The sequence below is a fragment of the Macrotis lagotis genome, chromosome 3 (assembly GCF_037893015.1).
Source record: "Macrotis lagotis isolate mMagLag1 chromosome 3, bilby.v1.9.chrom.fasta, whole genome shotgun sequence".
NCBI lineage: Eukaryota > Metazoa > Chordata > Mammalia > Peramelemorphia > Peramelidae > Macrotis > Macrotis lagotis.
The window spans coordinates 127,061,478-127,073,877 of NC_133660.1; the positions used below are offsets into that span (position 1 = coordinate 127,061,478).

The following is a 12,400-nucleotide window of genomic DNA, read 5'->3' on the forward strand; positions in this document are numbered from 1 at the left end:
ATTATAAATAGGTTTCTAGAGTATATGGGAAACTCTAAGGAGTCACTTAGGTTTGTGCTTTCAAAACATTGAATGATGCTTTTCCTCCTTTTCCCCCAATTTTTTTTAAGGTTTTTTCCCCTTTTTTTTCAAGGCATTGGAGTTAAGTGGCTTGCCCAAGGCCACACAGCTAGGTAATTATTAAAGTGTCTGAGGCCCCATTTGAACTCAGGTACTCCTGACTCCAGGGCCAGTGCTCTATCCACTGTGCCACCTAGCAGCCCCACGCTACGTAGCTACCCCATTCCCCCAAATTTTGAAACAATGTGATATTGAACAGATATTAAACAATTCATCTTTTAATATATTTGCCCCATCTATCCCCATCTATTAATTTTAAATGACGTTTTGGGAAAATAAAATTGTAGATGCTAAATTTGTGTAAAACACATGGGAATATATCATATTATAAGGTATAAAAACACTATGATATATATATATTATATATATATATATATATATATAAATAGTTCATTTTGAGAATGACTAATATGAGGAACAAAAGATATATTTAAGAAAACAAGATGAGTCTTTGATATCACCAATGTGGATACTCTCTTCAAAGGCATAGAATGTCACCCAATGTTGTTTTCTTGGAGGATTTTTTCCCCAATCTTTTATTCTCATCAAAGATTTAGATTCCTAAACCCTTTGCAACCTCCCTCACTTAACCCTCCTCTCCCTAGGCCTGCCTTCATCATCCATCTCGATTTCATCTGGAAGACCTACTCTCTCTTTTTTTTTTTGCCTCCTCACTTTGCCTATATTGCTTGATTGCTCAGAGGGCTAATTGATATAAGAATCTCTGGCTGTGTTCTTTGACCTGACATGGAGGGACTCTGTGAATCACCATCTGCCCAACTCTTGTTTCCTTAGGTTCTCTAAGTTTTGTTGTTTGTCTAGTATCTCACACATGATTTCCCTTGGCCCTGTCATCTACCTGAACTTTGACTCATATAACTGAGGGGACTCTTAGACCTTTCATTTTCTCTCCCATTTTTCATATGCCCAGCAGCAAAACCTGATGTTGTGTATTATTTCCCTCAATTAGATTGTGACCTTCTTTACAGTAAAAATGACTTGAATTTTTTCTATTTATAGCCATCGTTCTTGGCATAGTGATGGGGTTATAACTTTTCTTAAAAATTAATAATTTGTTTATAATGTTATTTTAAACATTACATATTAAAACAATTTTAAAAATATTTTAATTAAAGTTTTAAATTTCAAATTCTATTCTCTTCCCAACTATCTCTTCTCTGAGAAGTTAAACAATTGCATTAATGATGGATTTTTTTTTAACTTATGAGATAACTAGCTCCATTGGAAAGTCATTCAATCCTTATTTCAATGAGTATTTCTCAAGTACTATTTATTGTTGTTCAGTCATTTCAATCATGTCTGATTCCCTGTGATCATATTTGGAGATTTCTTGGCAAAAATATTACTGTGGTTTGCCATTTTCTCCTCCAGGTCATTTTCACAGATGAGTAAACTGAGGCAAACAGGGTTAAATGACCTGGCTAGAATCGCACAGCTAGTAAGTAATCTGAGCCCAGATTTAAACTTGTGAAGTTGTATTACTAATTCCAAGTCCAGGGGTTCATCCAGTTTCTTTTAGCTGCTGCCAAATACCTCCAATAATAATAATAATAATGATAATAATAATGATAATGATGATGATGAACAATAATAGCTAACATTTTACATATATTATTTCATTTGATCCTCACAAACCCCTGAGAAATAGTTACTAGCATCTCTGTTTGTTAAGTTAATAAGCAGAAGCTGAGAGAGGCTTAATAACTTGACCTGTCTAACTTAACTAGTGTCTGAGGTCTTCCTGATTCTAAAGCAAGCCTCTCTCAATTATTAGCCCTGCTATCAGTCAGCTCCTCTATTTGCCTCTCCAAGAAGAAACGTGCAGTTTAGACCACCAAAAAACTGCAGCCTGTTTATGCTTTTCTCTTTCATTTATAGGGAGAATACATATATATATATATTTTGCCTGAAGTCACACAGCTACTAAGTAGCAATATATATTTCACATTGCTTTCCAATATTATGTCAACTCACTGGTTGTTGGACAAAGTTCTCATATCAGTGGGACTGAGGTTAAATTGATATGAAGACTCTTTCTTGGTGCTCTAATCCCTCTTTCTTTCCTACTATTATTACTGGAACATTTGCTTTATGGGAAGCTACAACAATGATTCATTAATTGTTTTCAGGTTTTTCTATACTTGAATAGCATTGTTCTAGGAAGATAGCCATTGCTCCTTTCCTGCCCAGAGTCGGAGTCTTTCTAGTTAGGTTGGACATTGCAAAGTCTGTGTTATAGTCATCTCTATATTGCTCAAAGGCTTTTAGTGGAGTTATAAATAGAAGTATTATTTTTAAAATGATAATTTGGGTTTTTTCAGGTATATTAAAATCAAGATAAATATTCTTTAAGCTAGAAATTCTTAACTTTTTATTTCAAAGTCTCTTTGGAGCATCTGATAAAACCTATGCTTCTCTTCTCAGGATAGTATGTTTAATGCCTAAAATAAAATACACAAGATGGCGGAGTAAGAAATAAAGTTCTATTTTTCCCTCATCTAATCTCATGGAACCCCAGAAATTTATTCATAGATCCCTCTCTATGGATAGGAATCTATCCTGAGTGAAAAATTCTTGCTTTATAAATAGAAATATAATATGTGAGTGTAAAGAGAAGATGGCAAAAAATTTAGAAGTGAATTGATCCCATAGTGCCTAAGCAATTGTGATAATAATAGATTTAGATTGTTTAGATTCCCTAAAACTTGTGCTGTCTTCCATATTCTGTGTGTGTATGTATATGTGTGTGTGTGTGTGTGTGTGTGTAAACATATATTTTTATATGGATATATAAAAACACTAAAGCAAATCAATTCAAATGTATCTAACCCCTACCTAGAAGAGAAGATAGAACTTTCTTAGCTCTTCCCTCTGAATGGCACTGATGGATCATTTTAGCACAACGGAAACCACCTTCTAAGAATATTGTTTTGCCCTTGTCATCCTTACCATTCTTGTCTGTCCATTTTTCAATACATGATATGCAATTCATATGTGGTTGGTTGTTTATTTGTTCTCAATAAGGACCAAAATGACAACACTCTGTCAGGCTCAACTGAAGCTGATCAGACCAATAGGAACTCCGAACACCTTTCCACATTTTGAAATTCAGAGGGCTTATATTCAGAATTTCAGCATTATATATTTTTAGAAACTGTGTGTGCCTATAATGTAAATATGCATTATTTATATACAGAATGTGTACATATATAAGTTAAGACTCTTTTTCTGATCTGGCAGACGGGGTCTAAAAGTAAGACCTCTGTTTTCATCTGATTTTACCACTTACTAGCTGCACATATTGAGAAAATCATTTTGACTTTTTCATCTTTCAAATGCGAAACAATATGATCTGTTCTGCATACTTCATAACATTTTTGTGAGAGTAAAAAGAATCAATGCTTTGACAGCCCCACATGAGGTATCATTGTTAGAGATTTTACTATAAGGTAAAATGTAATTTAAAACCTCTTTTTTTGGTATCAAAAATATATTTAAATTGAACAACAACCCAAATCAGGCCAAACAAAGTGAACTTCCCCTTCTTTTTTTTAACCTCAAGGCAACATAGAGGTGATCCTAGGTTTCAATAGGTCACAAGCTATATCACAGGTTCCACTACACCACAGTACAGTGACAAAACTTTTTATGTCTATTATCTTGAGAACCAACCTAGTTAAGTGGGTGGTTGGTTAGGGTTATAAGGATAATTTTTTTTCTACAGTGATTCTCAAAGACTTTCTGTTGTTAGAGTTAGGCTGTGATTTGTTGTCCTGTAAAACCAATGCTCCATGACATGTTGAAAAACAGGGCAAAAAGACCATTGAACTGCATACTATAGAATTTCATAGTGTCCTTATGCATCCTTATCCATCCTCGTGATTGATTACCTACCCCATAAAGATAAAGAAAATCGCACATGATAAGTGTACAAGTATAGAACCTAGATTCAAACTTTCAACATAATATATTTTTTTAAGAAATGTGTCTGCAAGTGATATAAATATGCATTGTTTGTATACAGACTGAATACGATTTTGTTCTGTGTATGGAATTTATCATGCTCTCTCCATGAGATTCTTTTAAGTCAGCAGGCAAAGGGGGGGTACCACCATTTTTCCCCAGTCTGAATATTAATTTATTATGTGAAACTCACTGTCTCAAGAGAATTATGAAGTACTCCTTGAGTGGGAAAGAATGTCATATCTCAGAGCAGCTCATTGTGATTCTATTTTTTATCTTCAGAGATTTCATTTATGCTCCAGAAAACTCACTTAATTCTTCTAAACAGAAGAAATTTAATTTCTTCCTGCAGCCCCCACTCTTCTCATAGCCTTTTCCCATTCAAGTGGGGGAGCAGGAAAAGGGAAGGGGAAGAAAGAAGAAGGGGAGATCAGAAAGAGAAGAGAAAAAATTCCAGGGAGAAAAGAACAAAACCAACTTAACCTTTTTAAAAGGTGATTATTCACAGTTGGCTTTTATTTTATCAGGAAAAGGCACACTGCAATTTTAGAGAATATCTTAAAAGAATAATAGTTGCTCGCCTTTCTATTTGTTTAGTAAAGACTATAGGTAACATGGAAGCAATAGTTGCCAGTGAAAAATGTTCACCAAGACCAGAGGAAAGTATATTTGGAAAACATTTTTTCCTAATAATAATAATAATAATAATAATAATAATAATAATGTCTGTCCTTCATTTTCAAAGATGACCACAACATCAGGGAGGTGATGCCATGACAAGCAGGTGAGTTGGATTTGAATGACAGGATGCTGTGCTAAGTCACCAGCCTCACTTTCTCCTCCAGAGCCATCTGGGTCTAGTGGCTAGATATGAATCAGGATGACTGGAGATGGCCCTGGATGCGAGGCAATGGGGTTAAGTGACTTGCCTGAAGTTACACAGCTAGTAAGTGGCAAGTGTCTGAGGTTGGATTCAAACTCCCATCTTCCTGTTTCTAAGGCCAGTGGTCTATCCACTATGCCACCTAGCCGCCTTTAGTTAAAAGGAACAGGTTTTTAAAAATATTTTCTTAATGTTATTTTGTTTTTAATATATTGAATTAAAAATTATGACCTGGATCTTCAGTAAGTGTTATTGCCAAGTAGCACATCAGTTGTGGAACTAATTTAGAAATATTTTTAATTACATTTGACCCTTATGAATCTTTGGTTCCCGGCTGTCATGTTAAAAAACATTATAAATGTGATACCAGCATGACAGGGCTTTTTCATCAAAGGTTACCATTAAATGACTAGTCTCTCATCATAACACAATAGGACAAAGCTTTCTGTCTTACTATAATAGTAACATACTGAAGAGAAAGCAGGATAATTAACCTTAAAATAAAAATGCGCTGGACCTAGCCCATAGAGCATACTATGTAATATTTCATTGATAGGTCACCATTTTTGGTTGTCAAAGACTGTCAAAGACAGGTATTCATTAACCTTCTTACCTTACTCTGGTGTCATTAAAAAAATATAAGCAACAGCAGTATGGTGTAATGAGAATAGCACTGGGGTGAGAGTAAGGGAGCTTGACATATAATCCCAATTCCACTAGTAATTATTTATAGGACTTTAGACAAGTCATTTTCTTTTAGGTTTTTGCAAGACAAATGGGGTTAAGTGGCTTGCCCAAGGCCACACAGCTAGGTAATTATTAAGTGTCTGAGGCTGGATTTGAACCCAGGTACTCCTGACTCCAGGGCTGGTGCTTTATCCACTGCACCACCTAGCTACCCCAACAAGTCATTTCAACATCCTGGATTCAGTTTCCTCATTCATGACTCTCACCAGATGAATTCTAACAGCTCCAAAAAATGTTAAATTTTATCATATAGTTAAGCTTTTGTTATTTTTCCTCTTTATATCTTCTGATTATTTGTCATCAATTCATTTTTAGAGTATGTGTATAGGGGAATTAATCAATATTACATTAAGTCAGATTATATATTCCTAGCATGTTACAGTTTGTGGGTTATTTTTCTTGGCATTGGGTAAGAGATAGAATAAAGTAATATCTAGGGATGGTATTCAAATGAAAATAGGTGGAATTAATTATATTATGATACAAATTATAATAGTTATTAATTACTTATAGCAGTCTAGAAATAAAATGAACTACCTTGAGAGCTCCTGGCTTCTCTAACATTAGATATGTGAACTAGAGCATCCCTGGCTGAACTCCAATCGCCAACCTTTCAGTTAACAGTTAGATGTACTTATTGAATGCGTCACAGAGACCACACATAAAGTGCAGCTAGATGTCTTAGTGGTTAGAGCACTGGGCTTGGAGTCAGGAGGACAGGAGTTCAAATCGAGTCTTTTACATTTACTAACTATGTGACCTTGGGCAAGTCACTTAATCCCGATTACCTCACATCCAACATCATCTCTAGTCATTCTGATTCCTATATGACTCCTGGACCTACATAGCTCTGGAGGAGAAAATTAGAAATGGTGCCTTAGCACAGCACCCCCTCATTCAAATCCAGTTCATGTGCTTGTCACTTCCCAGTTGTCATGGTATTTAGAGATTGAAGGACAAACATTATTATTAGTTGTATGAAAACTGGATGGAGAATTAAATTATTGAGGATAATGTAAAATGAATTCCTGATCAGCTTAAGGTTGCACTAAGTGACATTCAAGGTCATTTTCACGTCTGATGTTAAGTAACCTTTGTTCACAAAGAGCCAGCAATTCCTCATTTCTACTCCCAAAGTAGAGGAATTGTTATTATCTTCTAGGAGTCAACTATTATGTTAAATGCCTAAAAATATTTGATTTACTTCAAAATATATTAAATGTCTGGATTTTTTGGTAGGCATGGCACAGTTGAAAACAAATAAGACTCAGACCCTGCCCTTAAGGAACAATCTATTAATGGAGCCATAGAATGTTCTCAAAAAAATAGTATAAAAGACAATAAGGGAGGCAAGACATGGTTAGAGATCTGAGACAGGAGAGATTGCTTCTAGCAAAGAGCAGCAGAAAATGCTTTATGACGATGCAATGGACAACTACACTGGAATCACTTCTATGTTGAAAGGTTGATAAATTCAACTTGGCTCAGGGCTGGAACATGAAAATCACTACCTTATTCCAGATGTCAATATCTCTGTTTCGTGACATTCCATACACCTCATATTTTCAGTCTAGACTTCTGTGACTTCTTCAATATAGGGAGCCCTTGGTATGGAAACTGCCTCACTGATGCTGATCAGTAAGTTGTGGGATCCACTGAATCTTAGCTGGAGCAATGCTATGTTTCAAAAATGATTAGCTTTGGTCATGCAGCCTTTCTATATCACAGGCAGAGAAGTGTTCCTGAATTCATGACTGACCCCATGTCTGCAGATCCACAGTGCCTCTTCTATGTTTCAAATTAGGGAAAAACTGAGATAAATAGAGCACTGATAATCCCTTTTGAATACTTCATGAATACCACATTATATGATTTTGAATACATCCAAGCTTATTCCAAGAGATTTTTGTTGTACCATGATGGAATTCTAGCTAGAGTAATAGTAGATGCCCCCCTTTTCTTTACTTTAAAGATTGTTAATAATCTTTCCTGGTTACAGCTTAATTCTTGAGAGGAATAGGGACAGGACTGAGTCTATGGTTTTACAAGGACAGGGAGGCCCAAGGTGAGGAAACTCTCTGGATATGTGCAGGCCAGCTCTTTCTCTGTGTTATGTAGGGCAGAACTTGTATCCAAGTTTTTTCAAAGTTGATATATATATATATATATATATATATATATATATATATATATATATATATATATATATATGCTTTATTTACTACTAACTCATAGGATTATAGGATTAAAAACTGGGAAAGTCCTTTATTTGCAGGTGAGGAAACAATAGTCAAGAGAAGAAAAGTGACTTTAATAAGGTTACCAATATAAATTATTATTTTCATTATGAGATGGATTCCACTTGACTTTCATGATGGCAAGAAGACATACTTCCCCACCCCTTTATTTTAAATTCCCTTCTTTCTGCATATTTTAGCTGGATCCCCTAAGAAATTTGGAATTTCTTACAATGGACAGCAAATAACAGGTGAAAAACAGAAGATAGCCATAGAATTGATTTCTTGTTTGGGACCTTTCTTCTTCAACTTTAGTGACAATGTTTTAATAGCTCCCACTGTATCTTGATTTTTCTACTAATATGCTTGCTTCTTTCAGGATGGAAGACAGGAGGAGGTATTTTTACTTTCTTTTGCAGTTGTTTTTTCTGTTTTCTCAACTGTTGCTTCTCATGTTTTTAGAGACTGCCTGGATCCTAGACATAATATGGATAATATGGAATTGTTTGAGTGAGAAGTTTGCTTAAAATAATCTACATTGACTAGCCAGAGCCACTATTCTTGAGATAGCTTTATTTCTTTTAGAACTCACCTTCTGTATCTACATTTTTATTTGTACAGAGTGAAGAGCATAGAACTGGTGAGAGCTCTGAAACCTTAATATTTTCCTAAGCAATTTGGCCACATTCACCCTTTAGAAAAGCTACAATCATAGCTCTAGGATTGAAACAGAACCTACTTATTCCAGACCCCTGAGGCTCAGAAAGGCTAAGTGAGTTGTGGAAGGTCACAGTCATAGTGTTTGAATAGTATATCTCTGATTCCAGAGCCAGTGTTCTTTTCATTCCATGAGACTGAGAATTCCAAGAGTCTTGGAGGTCATTTAGTTCAATAGATAAGGAAAAGGTAGTACATAGAGGGGAATACAGGTAACAAGTGACCCCAAGTCACAACATATAGCTATGACTTGAACAGATGTACTTTGATAGCAGATCAAGTAATTTTTCCATTCTCTTCCTATGTAGCCTCTTCTTGAGCACATCACTGCCAAAGATACATTACTTTCATTTCTATTTCTTGTTTTCTCAAGAATTTTCTATTTTTTTTTTTCTAGTGAGGTCAGAGGCCATGAAGGAAAGGTAGGTAAGCTTAGCCGTAGAGAGGTATGGGCTAAAGAGGAATATCCTGTGGAGTGGGAACCTAGAGCAGCTACTGACTCTGTGCAGCTATTGTGGCTGGAACTGGTCTTCTGCCCAGGTCTTTCCTGTGTAAAACACTGGGAGTTTGTCCTAGCAAAGGACTAGCCTGCGTACTGTTGTCAGAAATTTTGTATTACATTCCAGTTGTCTTCATGTCTCCTCTTTCATTTCTTGACTCAGTGACTGATTCCTTTTTATTCCCATATTATGCATTGCTAAACATCAGTGATTAAAATAATTTTACTAAGAATTAAGTACAATTTTATTTTTTGAAGGATAAAATAAAAATGAACAAACAAACAAAAACACCCATTGAATCTTCTGGACTAAGCCAAACTTAAGCTAAGCTCAAAATACCCAGAACTTAGCAATATACATGTTTATTGGATAACTGACTGACCCAAGATCCTGATCCTCCTAAGTTTGTATGATGGTAAGGATTGAGAGGGGTTCTTTTTATCCCTTGGGTTTCATTGTTTTAGTCTTTTAAAAGATGACTCCAATTACCTTGCTAAATAGAATCACAGCTTTTTCCATGATTGATTAATGTTTCTTCTTTCTTTTTTCTTTTTAAATTAAATTTTGTTATGTTTCCTTCTTTCACCTCTCCCAGCCCTATATTTATAACAAAGAATATTTAAAAATTCATTCTGATAGCATTCTTTCTTATTCATTTCTCTATTGATTGTTTGCTAGTCATCTAAAACTACTGAATTTTCATCTGGAAGACCTGCAACTAGATCCTGCCCTGTTAATCAAAACCTGTCTATTTATTCACCAAATATTAAGTAGGTACTATGTCTCAGGAAATACACTAAGCATTGGAAATAAAAAGACAGAACCAAACATATTCCTTGTACTCAAAAAATTTAGATTCAACATAATTTAAGGACTTTGCTAAGTAGTGAGGTAGCTCCTTAGACAGAACATATTCAGTTATCCTCTTTATATCTCAATGAGTCACTTCTCAGATAATTACACTAATAAACTACTTCATTCTTTTTGGTCTAGCATCTTTTTTGCATCATTTCAGATATTTCCTTTGTCAGTTATCATCATATTTCTCATATTTAGGTATTTAGGCTCAGTAAATTATGATATTTTTTCCCACTAACATGCCATGATATATTTAACTATTCCCATGGTATTGTACATTAAGGTTGGTTCCACTTGTTACTGGCTTCCCTCAATTACATGTAATGAAAGCATTAATTTGCCTCCATTTTTGGTGGTCCCTTGCAGATAATGAATATCAAATTCAGTCAAACCATTATGCCTAAGGAAGGTCTTTTTTTGTACACAGGAAAAAGGAAGCATAAAAGGCGAGGAGCAGTGAAAAAGTTGGGGGGGTATTTTTTCCTCTGAGTTTCTTGTACAACCACAAAGTCTTTGGGACTTTGGAAATAAAAGGATATTCACTATTGTCTCCTGCCTTTGGTTATCTCAGAATAGTAGTTATTCATTCAATCTCAGTACAGTAGCTTTGGGTATCATATAACCATTTTATTTTTTTTTTCATATAACCATTTTAGAGGGTCAAAGTGAAAGAACAGGAAAGAAAAAATTTCATCCTGTTGTTCAGATCTGAACTGTAAGTTCACAGAAAGTTACCATTAACCCTTTAGCCTCAAGTTTGTTTTTAAGATGTCTGATCTCTACAGCATTCTCTCAAAATCTTCCTCTACATTGCTATTCTTGCTTAACAATCTAAGTGGTCAATGAGTGACAGTTTAAACTTTCAAAGCTGATGTCTCATGAGAGTGAACTGAAAACTTGATTTTTTTAAAAAAACTCATTTAGCAAAAGAAGCTAAACCTATAACATTTTTTGTTTTGTTTTCAAATTTAGTTTTGAATTGTATAGTACAGCTGAGTTGAGACTGGTTAATGGTCAACAAAACTTGTCTTTGACTGTTTGGAAAGCTTGAGTCAATATTGATAGAATGAATGTGTTAATTCCCTCTTAGACTTTTACTCCAGTGGTTGGTCAGTCAGTCAAGAAGCTTTTACTAAACTTTTACTGAGTTCCAGTCACTATACTAAGTGCTGTGGATACAAAAACAGGTGAAAACCAGTTTGTAGCCTACATTTAAAATGCATACCCAACTTCAGCATTGTACAAACGCTCCCTTGCAGTTACTAGTGAGAAACTTTTCCAATGTCAGCAACTGCTTTCACCATGTGGCCCATTGTTACAACCTTTAACATATGCTATCCATTTCTTTAGTGACTTTTGTGATCTCAAACAGAATCCTCCACATGATTTTAGCTCTTCTTATAGCAATTATGGTGATGTAAAAACACAAGAATAGTGAGACTGGAGGCTGGAGAGGCTGGGTTCCAAATCTACATGTGAAGTTTCCAGGGTGTTTATATGTATGTGTGTGCACAAACACATTCATACATGTATTTTTATATATATACATTATGCACATATATATATGTGTATATATATATATATATATATATATATATATATATATATATACACACATTATATATACATGCACACACATATACATACAGGCAAGTTTTGTTAACTCCTCTGTGCCTCACAAAGTTCCATAGGATTCATGAAGGCAATAAACAGGTTGCAAAATCACATAAATCTTTCCCATATTTTTGTCTTCTGTGTACAAATGCCACAAAGTTGGTAGAAATGCCTATTTGAAGATTGAATCAGATTAGCTCAAGATCTTGACAGGGCCAATAAACTACAATGAGGATCCCTTTGGGCCAAATGTTGACTTTAAATGTAACATTAAATCTGTGTTTTATTGTTTTTTATTTATTTTTAAGATAATTTCTCAATTATATTTTAATCTGATTTAGGCTATTCCTTAGAGTGTGGTAGGCTGCATGTTTGACACCTCTAGGGTAGAACATGGAGCCTAATTGAATAAGATGAAGTTTAATAGGTATAAATATTGAGTCTTACCCTTGAATTTTTACAAGATCAGTTTTATAAAAAGAATGGCATTGGTTTATTTCTGATAACATTTGTCCTTCATTCTCAAAAGAGGACTATGACATCAGGGAAGGTGATGCCATGACAAGCACAGAAATTGGATTTGAGTGAGGGGTTACTGTACTAAGTCACCAGCCTTACGTTCTCCTCCAGAGCTACTTGGGCCAGATATGAACCAGACAACTGGAGGAGGCCCTGGATGTGGGGCAATCAATGTTAAGTCACATACTAAGTATCAAAAATCTGAGGTTGGATTGGAACTC

The 12,400-nt window shown here is 34.9% G+C and overlaps 1 protein-coding gene across 14 annotated transcripts in view; it reads left to right on the top strand.

The window, feature by feature from the left end:
- INPP4B (inositol polyphosphate-4-phosphatase type II B) overlaps positions 1–12,400 on the top strand; it is a 981,822-nt gene that overhangs the window by 457,028 nt on the left and 512,394 nt on the right. The gene's annotated exons all lie outside the window — the stretch shown is intronic.